Here is a 19,412-nt window from a genome sequence, read left to right as displayed (position 1 = left end):
CCAGGAGTTTCCTGCCATTTTGTTGTAAAGATGTTAAAATGCAAGAAGCCGTTTGACATGGTGGGTTCCAGGGCTGTATTTGTGACTCAGTGGAAGTCTGTGGAACTGTGTGAAAATGTTCTTTTCTTTTCTTATGTTCTGTCAAATGCTGCTCAAATGTTTTTACATACTAAATATCTGGTTATATTTTTCCAAAGAAAATAAATATAAATCGTACAGCTTGATAAGTGTTACTGTCATCTCAAATCGTATTCTTGCCCATCTCAAGTGTTCCTGTGGCACAAAACACACTGAACATACACACTGAATTCTGAGCTTTCTTATATATATATATACAAACAATTTATAATTTTTGGTAGAAAGTCACAAATTTTGCATGCAGGATATTTTCTGTTGCTATTTTCCAATAATGTCAATTATGGGATACATTATTACTACGTGTTACTTAGCAACAGGCATATAAAATGTTAAATACAAAAGCTTGGTGCTGTTGGTCAGTTGAACTTGAAACACATATCCAGTTTCTTAGGAGCATAACTTTTTTTTTATATTTTTGGTGAAATTCAGCATTTACTGAATTGCAAAGGACAACTAAAAGGACAGCTCGAGTAGTTGTGACTAAATTCCTTCAAGCAAACTTATAAATAGCAAACATTCCATCATAGTATAGAAGATGTCTTGGTAGTGACCTTTTTAGGCTCTTAAAAGCATGAAATTGACTTATAGTTGTCCCTGTCTGGCTTCTTCCTTTGACGTCACAGCTCAGGATAGACACTAGTAAAGGGTTTTGATTCTGCATGTACTTCTGGTGTGATCAACAAATCAATGTTGCCATGATGTTTTTTTCCTGCTTCTAAGGATAAAAAAATGTGGCTTAAAATTGGTCAATCCATAACTGAATTCCCATGAGCACGGATGACAGACTTCAAATTACATACTTCCAGGTGGTCACATGCCAGGGAAGCACTTGCCATTGGTTATGTCCCTGACGTAATTTTTGTATTGTGTATGATTCCTCAAATGAACAGGAACTACAACTGATAGCTTTCTCCAAGTATTATTGACCTCCTTGATTTAGGTGTACAAGCACAACGCTGCTGAAGCTCCATTGATTTTTATGTAATACAGTTAATCTAAATTGGTCAGGCAGGAATACTTAGAATATTCTTGGAATATTTTACATTGCTTCTCTGAGTGAGTTCATGTCCATTCATTTCAAATAAATTATGGGTGAAATCACACTCATCCTATTATCTGTAGTACATTTTGTATTATATTTCTTTTGCTGTACTGAACACAAAGGACTCCTTATCTTTTGATAAATGTTTGATATCTTTTCAATACATAAAGGCCTAAGCTGTGTTGGTTCGGTTTTTCTCTAGTGTCATATGTGATATGATCCCTTGTTCTACAATGTCTTTAAAAGTGTCCATTTTAAAATCATTACTCCAAGTTTTGATGTCAGTTGTGTTACATCTAAGCGTTTAATTACCTACTTCTTGCTGTTCAGGTTGGACGTCGTACATTGCAACTTGAAGCTGTATTTATACTATATTTCTTCCTGACTCTATCTTAACTCAATTTTAAAAAGAAAAGATGGATGGCTAAAAATTGTATTTGATATAAGCACTGCACTGAATTAAATTTAGCCTTTCCAAACAGATCATTATTTTAAAGTCTTTCCTTCACTTAAACTGCTTTAGATTGATTGTGATACACAAAAGTGCAAGGACAGAGTTTTCCATCAAGACAATACGCCTCGGGTTACTACTTTTCGTCCTTGGTGCCAAAAGTAGTCCAGCTGTATTAAAGAAACTGCAGGCCAAACCGTTAACCTCTATGTGCTACACTAGCAGTACCTAAAAATTCCCGAAGGTTTTCTGGTCTTTATGAGCTTGTTTTGTTACACAATCAAAAGCATCTAAATATACCTGAACTAATCATGTCCATGTCTATGACTCACAAACTGAAACAAAAGAAGTTGCTTTTATGTGAGTATGCGTCATCATCATACGACTATGGTGTTTTGTGGTGAGCGCTGACCTTGCAGTGTTCTGTCAGGACGCGTTTGGGGTGAAAATATGAGCAGGGCCACTTTTCTATGTGAATGAGTCTTCCTCAGAGACACATTAAAGTATCAGGAACTGATGCATAAAGACTTGCTTCAAGATGGACCGGGAACTGCCTGCTTCCGAGAAGAAAATGCAAGACAGAGACAACATATTAGGACTTCAGCACATCATGCTACAAACATTTTAATTATTCAGACATACCTTGAATTAATTATGGTGAAATAAATCCTGTCGATAACCTGCAGGGTGTTCAAACTGTGGATAATAGAGCGTAAAATTATGGTTTGTTCAGGAAAACTAATAATATAAGTACTCAAATTCAAATCTGAATTGGGGATAAATTACTATACGTATTTTTCATGAAGCAACACAAGTGCACCACACACCACAGCAGTATTTCTTGTGCCGTTTTTCAGTGGTGTCGCTCCTCATGCATTTCATGCTATCCGCTTGACAATTGAGAATACTCAAGAGCTGTTTATGACTGCTATTTATTTATAGCACTGTGTCTCTGAAACAGAATATCCCGGACATCAAAATTTCAAGAATAAACTTCAAAGATAAAACACTAAAACTGTTCGTTGTTTGCTTTTTTGATCTGATAGAGCTGTTACATATATCAAGCATTCAACAAAAATACAATGCCAGGCAGTTCAAATCACAGGCATCCTGTGCTGGCTCTTTTACTGAATCATTCTGTATGACTGCAAACTCAGGAGTATGAATCAGTCCGCTGAATCCTTCACAGAATGAACTAAACCGATTCGTCAGAACAGCTACTAAATCAACAACCGACTCACCTACTGAACTAAATCATTACTCCACTAAAGCCATTAGGCCGCTCTTACATGCTCTGCCACCAGAAAAGCAAAAATATATTCTCTCGCTTTCTGTACACTTCATATTCACGTCTCTGTTGATAACCATCCCCATTTTTATAGTTTATGGTAATGCTACACAAATTCTCAGCTTACCAAATTCAATAGCATGACATAGAATCAAACACACAAAAACAAGATCAAAATGAGAGCGAGAGAGTCTTTTTCCTTCATATTTCACTATGAAATATTTTTAGTGGTTCTTGAGAGTAATTACGCCTCCCTGGTATAGGGTCATAGCTTGAAAAAGTTTGGGAGCCCTTGCTGTGAACAGTCCCAGTTCAGCAGTTACTTCTACAAGATTTCTTCACCCACTGTGTTCATACAGACAAAGCTCCAGGGAGGCTGTCCCTGCAGTCGGTGTACTGTAAATCACTTCAGATAAAAAGCACCTGCCAAATGACAAGGAATCAATATTTACACAAGGTCCTGATTTTGAGGGAAAAATCACTCCGCCCAAAACACTCAGATCTTTACCCTGTGGATTAATGTCGCTGGAAAATGGATGTTGGCTAATGATTACCGAGATGAGGTTCATCTCCCCATATATTTCACTCTGACTGATGGTGAAGGAGGATGAGTTTAGACTAAAGGTTTGCCAGCGGTGCCTATCCGCCTGCCAAATACGTGCAAAATAAGAAACAAAGGGGAACAACATGTCACCAGCCGAACCCCAGTCATAAATCTCTGAGCCTCTCTCATATTTTAAAGTGGCTCCAGTTACACCATCACACAACATAACCATCCCCCATGGGTTTGTTTGCCAGGTTTGTCCTTCTGTTCTGACTTTTCTCCAGAGAAAGCATGCTCGATTTGAGCTTCAGTCCGCTTTACACGACGGTCATGTTGCGATGCGATCTTTTCAGACCCATGGCATTAGTAGGACTGTTCTAGAAATAATAACCCATTACCCGCCTCTGTGCGGCTGGGGCGAGCAGGAGCTATGCATCTCCACTCTTCCACACCACAGAATGATGGGATGAGGAATGGGGTGGAGGGAAATCACTCTGGCAGATGTAATGACTCTGTAAAGAGCAGACATGACAACTGCTAATCAGCGCTAGCGAGCCCTAATCAACGAAGGAGCGTGTGAGCGCCGAAGGTTAGGTTTAGAAACGACACACACATGCACACAAACTCATCAAGTCTCGCCCATAATCAGCTTCTCATCACGCTAATACCAAAGCCACACACTCATCCGTACTGAACTGCAAATAATTTGTTGCTATATTTCCAACACATTATGTAGCCAAGCAAATCAAGCAGAAGGCAACGGCTCTAACAAAAGCCTGCGCAAATGATTTTCTTCCCGTGCTGCCTTGTAACCTGGCCTTTGGATGCATGGATACGTTGCTAGGCGCGCCTAAAAGTGTCGCTAATGCTGCTTCCACACTATTGTTGCCATGGCAACCTGAAATGCCTCCATCTCTCCGCTCTCTGCCATCACAATAAGTCAACGAGGTTTGTGGCATTGTAATGGAAAGCTGAGAGCACAATATATATCATCCAACAACAGTGGTTCGAGGCGGTGAGGGTCAAGTGGTGTATTTAACCACAAAATTGAGATCAGTGGAACAGTTCAGCGAGGCCCGATGGTGTATTACAAACTGAGAGGTAGATGGATGATGTGCCAATCAGGAGGTTAAGAGTGAGGGTGATACTGCAGCTGACCAAGTGACCACAAGAGACATTAGTATTTTTGGGAATTGAACTCTGAGTTGATTTAACCTGCTCAATTTAATATCTGCACATAGTTTTACATCCTAACACTCACCTTCTCATTGACCCTTGAAAAGGATTTCTAGATCCATCCCGCAAACCTTACAAAAATGAATCACTCCAAAAAGTTCTATAGTTAATCCAAGGTAAATCACAAATAACAAAACACTATCCTTAGTTTAATCATGGTATTTGTAATAAAAACCCTGTTTATACAAATGGTAGTCTATACGACAAACACCATAGTTACATTTTCATGATGATATATTTAACGATTTCAGATGCCTTCTAAAATTTTCTTCTAAAATGAGCATCTTTAACAGGCTCCCATGATTAGGTTCAGTAATTTTACAGTTCTGTAAATGGCGATTTATAAAATGCTGATTTTAGAGGAAAACATTTGATGGCATTTAGAGGCACTTTTGCATCTCAACTCTTCATTTGTTCATACTGTACATTCTAGGATGGCCATCAAAGCCATTTGTTTCCCAGGGCTTGTCCTGGCCAGAATTTCAGTATTACTTACAGTATAGTCACCCTAGTACATTCAGTTTATTCTGCTGTTCTAGCACCACATCATTCTACATTGATGGTATCATGTAATACTAGGGCCATTGTATTGTGTTGGAAAATGTCTTTACCTGCAGCGAGTCATTCACAAGCTGCTCTCGCAGATGTTTAACTAATAAAGACGTCTGTCGATGCCAAACGATACAAGGCAAGGTTTCAGTAGATTGTAGGTGAAAGCCTTCTTTATCTAATGTTCTTTTAGCTCTCTGTCTTGTCATGAAGTGAAAACGGCTACAAACGATTCAGTCCTTTGGTGAACTCGACTGATTCAGTCCAAATGGCGGATTTATTCAGACTGAAGGGCGAAGCTGTTTGACTGGCGCTGTGTTTTGAACCCCATACTATAACATTTACTGTGACAAAACCATTGGAATGGTACGCTAGTGCCCCGAATTCAGTCTGATCCATTAATAAATATCGATAGTCATTCGCGAGTTATTAAATAACACGCTGAAGTTAGCTATGAAAGTCCATAGGTAGTGTCAGTGCATGCTAGAAAAAATCAATTTAATATAATTGCAAATAGTCCGCAACACAGTTCGATACTATAATATAATAGCTATATCTTCCTAAACACAGCTCAAAGCCTAAAGTGATGGTTTGACAAAACGACTCGAGAGGTAATTGAATTTCTCCCTCGCCTCTCTGATCCCGGGTAATCAATTACCTCCTTCGGCCGCCAGAGGGCGCCGCCTCGCCCTGCGCTTCAGCAGCTCGCTTCTTCGCAGCCTTGAGCCTAATGACAGCAGGAAGCCAGGAAAAGGGTTGACGAATGTGTTGTTGTTTCGAGCCGAAGCAGGTAGGATTCTGTGTGCGTAACGTGCTGGCGACGGAAACCCGGTTTACCACGACTGTTCGCGCGAATGCAGACGTGTGTTATAAATGAATGTCGTGAAGTGTAGCGATTAGCTCGACGTACTGATACACGAATCTCTGTAAAGGCTTTGACGTGTTTTGATATTTTGACATCAGTGAATGCTTATTAAGTTCGTGTGCTTTTTTTTTTTTTTTTTTTTTTTTAAACGCAATTTTATAACGTTTTTTTTTGGTCCTGGTTTACGTGTCATGCCACTGTTTTCACTTTCTAGTCCTCTCCACTGTGTTTTCTCTGTTCCTCTTCGGCAGATTGCATGGGCGCAGTGTAACAGCAGGGGGATGTTGCAATCTGTTTGTCACCACTGACTTCTGCATTGTGAGACCGACTAGAGTGACTAGGTCTGTGAGAGCGGCCGTCATGTCTGCAGCCTGTCCCCCGCAGTCTCCCGGCGTGGCTAAGACTGAAGTGCTGGTCGAGGACTGGTGTCCCGTGTTGGCCGCGACCTTCGCTTACTGGGACAACATCCTGGGACCTCGTGTACAGCACATCTGGGCCCCCAGAGGTCAGGGGTTGTCGCTGCTCAGCGACGGAGAGGTCACGTTTCTGGCCAATCACACGCTGAACGGCGAGATTTTGCGAGCGCATGGAGAGCGGCGCAGTGGATGTGAAGTTCTTCGTCTTGGCAGAAAAGGGAGTCATCATAGTCTCGCTGATTTTGACGGAGAACTCAAGGGCGACAAGAACACTTGCGCTCTGTCGATCATCCTGCCGCAGTCCGAGCTAAGCTTTACCTGCCGCTGCACAGCGTGTGTGTGGAGAGACTCAAACACATCATCCGCAGGACGCATCTGCATGCAGAAGGTCTTCGCCTCAGAGTCGTGCATCTTTTACTTGAGATCCAGCTATTTGTTCACTTTCGTAATGCATGTTACGTGTGTGTTTTATCATGTAGGGCTACAATATAATTCCTGTGTTGTCGCCTGGAGATTGTTCCCATAATGGAGCTTCTCACGTCCATGAAGAAACACAGTGTGCCAGAGGAAGTGGATGTGAGTAGTTGGACATTTTGGGGGGCTTCTGGACACTTTTTAGAGTAGGTAGGAAATGGTGAGGAGAGAGAAGGAGATTTGTTTGTGAGCCAAACTCAAACTTGCTTCTGTCATACTTATAATGAAACTAACTTACAAAATTAAATGGAACAATACTGACCAAATTAAACGATATCATTACAACATTTGTTGAACATATAATAGCACTAATGCAATAAGTTAATTAAAACAATACCAGTACAATAGCTCTAAATACATAACAGGACTAATGCAGTGAATGAAACAAACAGTGCTAATGCAATAATAAATAATAAATAATAAGACAAATACAAGGAAATAAAATAAATAAATTAAATTTGAAAAGCAGGCGATCTCTTGGACATATAATTTTTTGGTTGATGAATGATGAATGAATTAGGCTTTATTATAAAATCAAGAAAGTTTTGTGCCCCTAAAAATCACAATACATTTTACTTTAGAAAAATAAAATTATGCATCCTGGTATATAAGAAATTAAAGGTATTTTTAATATAATTTTAACATTTTAATAGATCCAGAAGCCACAAAAAAATAGCAACATGTCATTGACACATTAATGAACATTGTAAATTCTTATAAATGTAATATTTATTAAGGCCTATATTGTAATATTTGTAAATGTAATATTTATTAGGGCCTATATAGGGCCTATAGATATATTTATGTGTATGTACATGTATGTATGTGTATTTATATATACAGAATAAATATACACAGAACACACATATTGTGTTAATAAAAACCTTTATTTTGGATGCGATTAATCAAGATGAATGGATTGACAGCACAAATTTTAATGAATAAATATTACTACAAACTACAAACAATGCATTGGTTAGTTCTTAAGGTTGTACATTATGTATCTTCACTCAGTGATAATTATATTAGCTCTTTTCTGGCAATTCTAAAACGTTTTGAATGTTTTTCTCACTCTCACTGAAGCACATAAAAGCAATCCTCTTCCTCTTTACAGCCAAAGGACACCGTGCTCAATGATGATGATATTGAGACAGCTGTCACGTAAGACTTTTACACAAGTAAGACATATTGCATCTTTAGTAGGAAGTCAATGATCTGAATTGAGTTGCTTGTTTTCATTGTTTAGGTTGTGATGTTTGTCATTCTTCTCATCACAGGGCTATCAGCTCTCATCTTCAGACCTGCGGCTGTTCAATGGTGGTTGGCAGTAATCCTGAGAAAGTCAATAAGGTGCGATTCCCACCTGTACATTCTCAGCATTCGTATCTGAATATGAAAGTCTAATAACGCAGTTTCTTTTTGTAGATCGTGCTCACGCTGTGCCTCTTCCTCACTCCTGCAGAGAAAGTGCTCGACTGTGTCACCCCGACGGCTCCTTTAAATATGACACCGGCCTCTTTGTTCAAGGCCTCCTTAAGGTATCAAGAGTGTCCCTCAGAGTATCCAGCACTATATCACGTGGACCCATACCGTCGAGGCCGCTTGGTAACATGATAAAGGTCCCTCTTTTCTCTTTCCCAGGACTCCACAGGCAGCTTCGTGCTGCCCTACCGGCAGGTGCTCTACTCCCCGTACCCCACCACCCACATCGACGTGGACATTAACACGGTCAAGCAGATGCCACCCTGCCACGAGCACACGTATCATCAGCGGCGTTACATGCGAGCCGAGCTCAGCGCCCTCTGGAAGGCCGCCAGCGAGGATGACATCAGCTCTGGATAACCTCATCAATGCCCAGGACTCATACACACCAGACTTGTATGACCTTTGACTTCTGCATACCTTCTTGGTCTGGAAACTGTATCATGCTTGGCTGATTTTTATTGTCAGGACAGCAAGACCTCGTGGTATTTTATTCAAATGCGCAAAATATATATTCAAGGGGAAATGTACAGTGAGTTGGCTGTTATTGCAAAGTGAACTGATCTTGTTTCGTTTTGTTTAATGCTGACTGCTGCTGATTAATGACCTACTGACTGTACATTATCCTGCTGATTATATCGCTAATTACCAAATTTATAAAGAGATTAAACGTGAGACTTAAAGAGATCACGGAGAGATAAAAGACGATCAACTAGCTCAGTGTTTGATAGCGGGACAAACCATAGTTTAGTGGCCTTTTGTATAAAAATACTAACACTTTTGACTTTTGATTAAAAAAACAAATAAATATTAATTGCTCTTAGAATCTTTTTTTTAAAAGGTAATACTTTACAATAATGTTCACAAATTAGTTCATGCATTAGGAATGCATTAATCCTAATTCATAAATATGCTAATAATAATAATAATAATAATAATAATGAGAAATATGTCTTGAGCAGTAAATCAGCATATGAGAATTATATTTTTTATTCAGCAGTCATTTTATAAGGATACTGACTGCTGAAAATGTAGCTTTGCTGTCACAGGAATAACTTAATTTAATAATGCATTAAAATATAAGGTGTTTTAAATTGTAATAAAGTTCATAATAATGTCACGTTTTACAGTATTTTAGATCAAATAATTGCACCTTTTGTGAGCATAGAGACTTTTTCCAAGCCTTTAAAATATATCATGACCAAAAGCATCTGAATGGCTTGTGTATACACGTTAATTCATACAGCTATGTAGAAATTAACATTTAGATTAGTTAATGCTATAAAACAATTATTCGAAGTGTTACTTATTGCTTTAATGTTAATGTAAGCTGCTAATGTAAATGCATTTTGATCTGAATTCTCTGCATGAAGAAATGAGCTCTGAGATGCTTGTGTAAATGGATGCGTGTCCTGAAATTGTGAATACTCTCCACTCTCGGTTAATGTCATGGTTCAGGGCTGTGGCCAGCATAGAGCTGCATCATTGATTTGTTTTCAAGGACTGTCGGCGACTGTTTGACCGAGAATTTTTCCATTAAAAGTTCACAGAGTTTCCCGAGAGGTGAAACGGAGACATTTTACATCTCATTTGAGGGCACTCACCATATCATCTGTTCGTCACGCCATCGTGTGCACACATACAAGAACAATGTAATCACCGTCACATGTCAAGTAGTCAACTTTTCAGTCTTTTTTTTTTTTTTTAGAGAATCAAAAGCAGCTCTTAAAGTTTCTCAAGAGGAAACGAGAGGTTTCTTCACCTTCTGAATCACTAACTAAACTTTATGGTTTTTCCTAGGAATATATTTCAAGACGTGATGCACAAAGACACACTTGTGAAGTCTTTCATAGATGAGGTAAGTCTACATAACTCCTTTCTTCTGAGCTTTATAATAACATCCTCCGCTTTCCGGCCTTGATAACGTGTATGTGTTTGCATCTTTGTCAATCTCTAGGTGTTTCTTTTTGAAACCAGGTCTGTCTCTGCGGAGTGTGTATTTGTCCCACTTCCTTCTCCTGCTGCACAGAAAGGCCCTGACACTGCTCAGATATATTGAGGATGAGACGTAAGTACAGCAGCTTTAAGCCCACAGCTTCTACAGATACTACACAAGTGTCATTTATAGGACATATTATAACTAGAAATGAAGTGCCGTGGACTTACTGCAGCGAATGACAGTAGCTCTCAGTAATATCAAGCTCAATTTTTGTACTATTATGTACTATGTACAGGTGGGTGATATATATACTGACATTCAGAAATTTGGTTCAGATGTTGATAGAAGTTTATTTTTGTTAACCAATAATGCATGTGTTTGATCAAAAAGTCGCACAGTTGCATGAAATAGTTGGAAGTAACAGCTTTCTATTTTAATATTTTTAAATGGAATGTGAAGCAAAGCTGAATTTTCAGCATCATTACTCCAGTTTTTAGTGTCACATGATCCATAAGGAATCATTTTAATATGCTGATTTGGTGCTCAAGAAATATTTTTATTATTATCAGTTTAGAAAACAGTTGTGTGCTGCTTGATATATTAGTGGTACATTTAAATGTAAATAGAAATCTTTTGTAGCATTTTTTATTTAATACTAGTCATTAATATTGCAACGAAATGTAATCGATAAATAGAAAATGATTTTGTATGATATTTTGATGTTTTAACTGCTCTGCATTGTTTATTTAAATTAATTAAAAAAAGCTTTTCTTTTAAAATTAAAATGACATTTTAGTTAATTTACATAAACATAGTCCTTCCACATAGCTGGCTGCATGTTTACGTGAAGATTATGTTGTTTATTTTACGGTAGACTCATTGTGTTATTAATTATTATTAATTATAGGCAGAAGGGTAAAAACCTTTCAGATCTCTACGCTTAACTTTGAAAACTGATTTGGATTTAACAGTGGAGGGCGACCTGAATATCATCATGGCGATGGCGGAAAAGCCATGGCAGGGCCTTCACTCCTTTGTTTTTGGGAAGTCTTTCCTTACCAGTGTGCAGGAACGTGACCTCCTCATTAACTTCTGACCTCTGAACCCCGTGCTCATCGCAGCACAGGACACTCTGCATCCCGATGTTTATTTTTTTGTTTACAGCCTTCTAAAACAACACCTGCTGCTGAAGTATTGACTGATTCGCGTGTGATTTAAAAAAACAAAAACAAAAAAAATGGTAACCTGCTTATTGATGCTGATGAATTCTTATTTGTGTGAAGAAGATTTTGTGTGCGTATGAAATTCTTGAATGAGAGCATGAGAGACACAATCAATGTTTAGATGTCACACTTAATGGGTTTTTGGTCTAACTGACGTATACCTTCATTAATAGTATAATATTATATTGTAACATGGCAAAGAACAAAGTTGAAGTAACTTTAATCCCACTCAAAGTTTGTCTTCTATGGATATGATTTTCCTCTGATTTAAATTGGAACACCACAAAGTAATTTAAAATATGGTTTAATTAAAGTAACCTTAATTCTGTAATAACGTTACCTGGGCTTTTATCTATGATTGTCTGAAGACTTTACAGGTGACAGATGTGTTACTTGCAGAACTCCAGTTACTGGGAGACTTTTCTTTTGTTCCTTTACTTGAGCCTAACAAACTAAAACTAACGGTTAATTAAATGGCTCATACTTTGCATCTGGCTTGGGGCATGAATATAGGAAAGCTGGTGGAAATGCGAAAAGCGAAATGCAGCTTGAATCATAAAGCCAAATCTCTGGTGTACAGTGTGCAAGGAAGTCAGCAAATAACAGGAAGGCCCCATAGACATCACACTTTGATTTTGAAGGGTTCTTCCACAAGATTTTACTCCACTTCTATGTATGTTATGTATCAAACAGACATTGCATTAATGGTAGATTTCTAATGTTTATTCAAGACACAAATGGAGTTTTGAATATTTTGGATTATTTATGGAATCATAATTGGACGTTTATTTTAAACTGTGACATGCATACTGATATATTTCAAGTGAGCTGTGACTGTGTTGTCTTAAAAAGTGTGCCTTTGTTTCTGAAACATGACTTATTTAATTGTGCCTGTTAAAATCTTTTAATTATTTGCTGTTCTAAATAAAGAAAAAAAATTGAGTCTTATATGGAGATTATGCTTTGATGAGACAACATGAAGGGTTGGGTCCGGACAGAAAAGCATGAGAAAGAATAATCTATTATTGATCTCTAATCTGATTTATCTGCAGTACAGTTGCAAAGGTAGTTGAAGGCAGTTCCGTCAAAAGGCTTTTTAAGAAAAGGCTTATAGTAATATGTTCCCATATTTTAATATTCGGAAAAATATTTTCTAGCATTGGCAGCACTGTTCGATGCTAGATATAATACTTACTATAATAAATAAATGCATATAGTGAGTTTAATGCATTAAGCGTATCTTCCATTTTTATATAACCCCGTATTATTGCAACGTCCCACAGATAAAGTCAAACCTTAGAAGAAAAATATTTTCAGTGATATTTCTTTTTTGAAGGCCGCTTTAATTATTTAGTTTTTTATTTGATAAATTTATTTACAAATCTTTTAAATTACTGTATGTTGCCCCCCCTTGACGCTTCGTTAATCTACTGATTCTGAGTTCGCCTTTAACGTGACACAAATAACCAAATTTTATTGGCTGCTCTCCATGTCACTCACGCCAAGGTTCCGTGACCTCGCCCTCTGATTGGCTCTGTCGTCCACAACAGATCTGTGATTGGTTACACCTGGCACATGACCACAAAACAGGAAGCACAAGCGTTGTCCATGTAAATACTCCGGAAAAGAACTAGTTTGAGAAATGGGTGCTGTCGCCTGAGAGGAGTATGAGAGAACAGCTCTAAGGATCATGGCAACGTGAAATGTAATTCCGCACTCTACAAGGCGAGGTGGGTACGCTGCGTGTTCCTCAAATAGGTCGTATATCTCTGTGTGTGTGTGTGATCAGGACCGTGGCCTACGATACAGCAGAGAGATTGTCTGGATTTGATACTGGATCACCTGCTGAGCCAAAGCTCTGCTGTCATACACACAGCCATCTGTCCGTTACATTAAACATGATCATATTTCCAATTGCTAATGTTCTGTTGTATCTGAGCTTGTTGTTTACGTTCAGCAAAAAAGGTTGTGCGGTGATATACCAAGAGCGAATGCGTAATTAATGCTTTCTATCAAAATCATAATCACCATTTCGCTTGTTTTATAAGCTTCGCTCCGCCATACCTTTAACATGGGGGCGAGCTGTATACATTTCAGGTTCATCGCACTACAGTTTATTATACAGAAACGCTTTGGCGCAAGTAGGACGTAGACGCACAATGGTCCAGTTGTTACACACACAAATAATGAGCTCCATTATTGTGTAACGTGCCTCACCTTTTGCCTGAGCCGTTTACGGGTCAAAATGCGTTGTATAAGATACAGCTTCTCCATTTAGATTTTTTTTGGGGGGTGGCATTAGTTCCGTATGTTTGCTAGAGCTGCACCAGCTGTCATAAGTCACAGTGAACCGCTGTGATCCTGTCATGTCAATGCACTGGATAACCGAGTAATTAGACTCAGCTGACACTGGATTCTAGAGTTGCACGGGTGTTAACATCTCTGTTTCAGTTTCATTTTGACGCTCGCATCAATAGTTAATTTTCTGCCAATTATTTTAAATCGTTGACTTGGTATATGATACCCCCAGGTCCTTTTGTGTAAATAAGTACAGGGTTACAAATCGTTGCTCGGGCACGTTCGCACGAGGAACGGTAACTTTATTTACTTATTTGATTTAAGATGCTGTTTTCTATACTATGCATTATCCTGGTTATCCTAATAAATGAAGTACATGGGCATGAATATTATGGTTTACAGACAAACGCGGTTAGTTAAGTTTGAAACGTGCAGTGGTTGACCATGTAGTAACTTGTATTTGTGTAACTTTTTTTTTTTTTTTAGCACATTAGTTCAGAGCAGGACGTGGCTGCAACTGATCTGAGGAATTCTGTTAAACAGTCCTGAGCTATTTGTTATCATGCATTCACATCAGACTAAAAGAATGCAAACCTGAGCTAATGTTATTTTGCTTAAACGCTAGTTTGGTGGATATAACCATGAACACTGCTGCAGGTTGAAAAAAAGTCGGACCCACTTCCTATCAAGTGTCAACCAATTAGATTGAAAAGAATCAGTATATGCAATGTACTTATTGTGCACGCATGCATTTTTATCTTGTGCTATTATTTAAGGGTCGTGTGCAGGATTATGCTGATACCAGACGATAAAGATGGCTCTAAAGCTCTAAAGTTGTGAAAAACAGTGTTTGTGTTGCCTTCCTTCTGATCCCAACATTAGGCAAGAGTGAATTAACTTTTTTTTTTTTTTTAATGAAGATCCAGACCACCTCAGTAAGAGCTCAGCCTTTGTTCACTTCTGCTTTACTGTTACATGTAGAGCTATTTATATGTCTTTTGACCTAAATCACAGCAGTTGTCAAACACACGCAAACTGTTAGCCCAATCATAGCAGAGGTTATTTACTTGCTACAATTAACTACAAAACACCACACCTACTCAAAGCGTTGTGATGAAGGGGATTAAAACAGGACAGAAAATAGCTTTTTACTTCTAAATGATCATGTTTTTTGATGTTGATGAGCCCTGATCAAACTTACATGTGTAATTAAGTTCTGTAATTACATATGTTATTACACGCTGATCTTACTAAAGCTCCTTAACCAACCTTTAAATCTAATCATACCACAAACCCCTGTGCCTAAACCTAACCAGATCCCACCTTTAATGGCGTCAAATGTGTTTGCAATGCACTCTTCACAACAATTAATTGTTGACATTGGAGTACATAGTTGTTAAAAACGATAATAGTGATGGGACCCAAAAAGTAAAGGATGTAGGGAATTCCACAAGACCTTCTGTTTTTAGCACCTACGGCTTTGCGCATCCTTCAGAGGGAAGTTGGATAAGGGCTATTTTAACAAGGTCTGCGATAATTCTTAATAGATTGCGTGTGATTCAGTGTGGATTGTTTTGTTAATTTTGTTTTTATGTAATGCAGGCTTGGTAAAAATGTGTTTATTGAAGGAGGGGGATTGACTCAACAGCCAAGCTGCAGTTCACAGCAGGCTACAGTGGCTCATGCACTGTAGAAATAACTAGGGGCTAAAAATGAGCTTTTCCCAGCTCAATTTTTTTGCCATCTAATTTTTAAAAGGCAGACAGGGTGATGATTCATTTGAAGTTAAATTAATGTTCCTTACCAAATGTATAAGAATAGTCATTGCTGAAGGTTAAATAGGGGCGAATGAACTATTAGTCTAACATTTAAGAAACTGTTATAAATAACAAATAAATGCACTGATCCTTTATTCCCTCATGTTTTGACTCAAATATTACTCAAAAATTATTCGAGTTCAAGGGACTTTGGTTATCAGCCTGTTAGTTCTGCCTGCCCCTTCATTATAAATATTAAATATACTATTAATTATATTAAATATTCTATTTTTAAGAATATTTTAAAGATTGTTAATGTCTTTTGCTGTTTACCCTAAATTTGCACTGTTTTAGTTCAAAAGCTTTTTTGTTTGTTTCATACGTTGACTTGTAATAATTTAATAATAAAACGAATACTGTTATGCCACCCTTAATGTTGAAAGTTATGGTGGTAGCCACATGAGTTATTGCTCAAATACGTGCACAGCGTTTCTTGAAGAGTTGAGGAAAGGGAAGCGGCACTGACACTGAAAGATTGTTCCTGTTGTTCAAGAGCAGACTCCGTCTATGGTTTCAAATCAGTCAGACGTTACCAGGGGTTAGACTACAGTCAACCTCAACACTAATTCAAACAGATTCTCCTCCTCTTGCACAAGCCTGAAGAGCAGGCAGAGATGAAGGATGTGTCTTGACTTGAAGAAGCTTCACATCTCATTGATATTCAGCTGACCCGGTAATGTTTAGTTGTAGAATATAATCTGTTTTTATTATAGAATCACAGATAAGTCACTACAGAATCTCATTATTATTTAACACGTCGCTTCAGTCACATGATGGGTTGACATCATTATGTTTGCTCGTGTATCATTGCATCTTTTCATCTGAAAATGATGTCAGACTGAGAGCTGTCTGGACAAACCTGTCACGCTAGAATAAAAAAAGCTTTATCGAAAGCAATGTATCTTAACAAATGACATAGCTTCTGGTTTCACGGTCACGCATGCTAAGTCTTAGAAGTGTTGCATACAGATAATACGAGTATAATATGCTGAGGATTGTGCCTCTGACTGCTTTTTTTTAATTGCCTGGATGGAGCTGTTTTACATTCATGCATTTAGCGGACTAATTTTCTGCCTTATTTAGTGCTGCTGGGCTTAGTAAAATGAATTTTATATGATAAAATGATCTAGCCTAAATAATGTGTGACAGTAGTCTGTAGGTATGTGCTGAAAGAAAGTAGAGTGTGTGAATAGGTGTTTTACAGCTGAATGGATACAGCTTATGTTGTTTAAGTGGTTCTGTTTATAAATGTCTTACAGTTGCAGGTTTAAGGTTCATTTGGGTTATTTTGGGATTTAAGGTGGATTATTTGCGGATTTGCTTCTTCCTTTTCAAACCTGCAAACATACCAGATAAAGGCGCAGTTCACAGTCACTGTTATTAGTCTGAGATTGGTCATAATTAATCATCAAGCAGCATTTGCAGACAATGGCACTTTTGTGTCGGTTCTCTCAAGAAAAAACCATACTAAGGAATTCCCAAGAACGTAGCTTATGTCTGTCACATTTTTTCCTTGCAGCTTTATTTCTGTTGTTTAACCAAAAGGAATAGTTCACCCAGAAATGAAAATGGCAAGAAATGAACTCACCCTCAGGCTATAGATGATGTGGATGAGTTTGTTTCTTCATTGGAACAGAGAAATGTAGAATTATATCACTAGCTCACCACTGAATGCACCTGCAGTGAATGGGTGCACACGTCAGATGAGAGTCCAAACAGCTGGGAAAGACATCATAATACTTCCCAAGTCAGCCATGAACTGAGTCCATCAATTGGAAGTGTCTTGTGAAACAAAAAGCTTTCATGTGTGAAATTAAAAAGGTTATCCACAAACACACAGTTTAAACTATTTACAACATTAAACATCCCATTGGAGACATAATAATGAAGCCCTTAATCCATTAACTTATTACTTCCTATAGTGAAAAGTCTTGTCTCCATATTAACATATATTTAAGAATGATTTTTAGCGCAACGTCTCTGTATGTAGATGATCATAATGGGAAAAAGCTTTTTTTAGCGCAACAGGTTTGTCTAAAGAAGCCTGAGCTGTTGGATTTGCTTGCTCTTACAAACAACTGTTTTATAGATTACTTGCATTATTTGTAGATTCTTAGGATGACGGCAGCATTCGCTGCAGAGGATTATTGCTGAGCAATGATGTAATGCTAGGGCTAAAGATTTTCACAAATCTGTTCAGACAAAGAAACTAGCAAATGATATAATGCATCTCAGATGAGGTACATATCTTTAGACAAAGAAATTTCCATTTCTTGGTAAACTGTTCCTCAAAGATGTTCTCTCAGATGTTTCCACAAGAGCTAAATTCAGATGAGATATAATGGATGAGATTCAGATGAGAGATGTCTTATTTTACTCAACACTTATGTTAATCCAAAGACTACAGAGATTTCCCTCTATAGCAAAAAGCGCTCAAACAGGCTCACGCAACTAAATATGCACTCTGATTAAACTACCAACACGCTTCAATAAAACACATGAATCGACACAACATGGATTCTTAATTATGTAAATGTTTTTCCAAGATGCATGATCACTGGACAGTTCTGTTGAACTACTTTTGTCCAGTTCAGCCAAAGAGCCTCCATTTTGCAACACAGTGTTTGTAGTAGTCTGCTGACTAAGATTGGCTGTGTTCTTCTGTAAGCCGAGGTAGATGCAAACCTGTATGGTTGATAGTGATGTCTATTCTGGGCTTATCTGTAGTGGTGTGTAACCATGAGAAAAAGCCAACACCAGTTTCCCCAGTTATAATGAATTAGATGACTACCTCACCAGACGCAACTCCAACTTTGTGTTTCTCCTCGTGGGTAAGTGGGCAGCTGATGTGATTTAGAAATTGTTTTGTTCTGCAGATTATAATTGTAAAATTGTCTAGGCCAGAGGTACGTGTGCGCCTCACCACAAAATACAAATTGACAAATACACCTGTTTTAGACTATTTCATTTCATCTGTCCAAAATAAATGATATTTGCTAAATGTAATGTATGAATTTTATTTTATCTATATAAATGCATTTTAAACAACTTTATTCTAAAAGCCATCTCCTATATACTAATAAGTGTAGTAGATCCTTTGCAGTGACTAGTTTAGCTTATTATTTGCCTAAATAATGCTCCCAGTTATTAAGGATGGTGGTTTATGTTGTGTTTGGATTTGTTTTATACAGCCACTATTATGTCATGTGGATGGATCATATACTTGACATACTACAATTCCCGTAATATTGGACTCATCCTCACCCTCATCATTAACTGCCTCTATAAGAATGGATATACACATTGGTGAGTTAGCGCATTGTTTTTTGCCAAAGTTTCAATTTTTCTATTTCATACATTTTATTTATTTATTTATTTATTTTACAGGTTTTCATTTTCATTCTCTGTGCTGTCTGGCAAGGTCATGTTCCTGAGATGTCTATTTCATCAATGAAGACATGTCGATAGATGGTACACAACAAAGAATAATATAAACTCTGCCCTTATTGCCCTTTTATAATCCATTGTTATCGCTGTGTTTTTCATTGTTCATTGATTACGCCTTTAATTATTCTACTGGCAACTTTATTTCCAGAATTCAAGATGGGGTTATTTATATTTCGTTGGTGGAAGATGTACAACCCCAAACA

At 37.8% G+C, this 19,412-nt stretch overlaps 1 pseudogene; it reads left to right on the top strand.

The window, feature by feature from the left end:
- Window positions 1-6,044: 6,044 nt before the first annotated feature.
- Window positions 6,045-11,353, top strand: LOC122332166 (annotated as a pseudogene).
- Window positions 11,354-19,412: the final 8,059 nt, after the last annotated feature.

The sequence above is a fragment of the Puntigrus tetrazona genome, unplaced genomic scaffold (genome assembly GCF_018831695.1).
Source record: "Puntigrus tetrazona isolate hp1 unplaced genomic scaffold, ASM1883169v1 S000000006, whole genome shotgun sequence".
NCBI lineage: Eukaryota > Metazoa > Chordata > Actinopteri > Cypriniformes > Cyprinidae > Puntigrus > Puntigrus tetrazona.
Note: the sequence above shows the minus strand (reverse complement) of the source record. Positions and strands in the feature narration are given on the sequence as shown.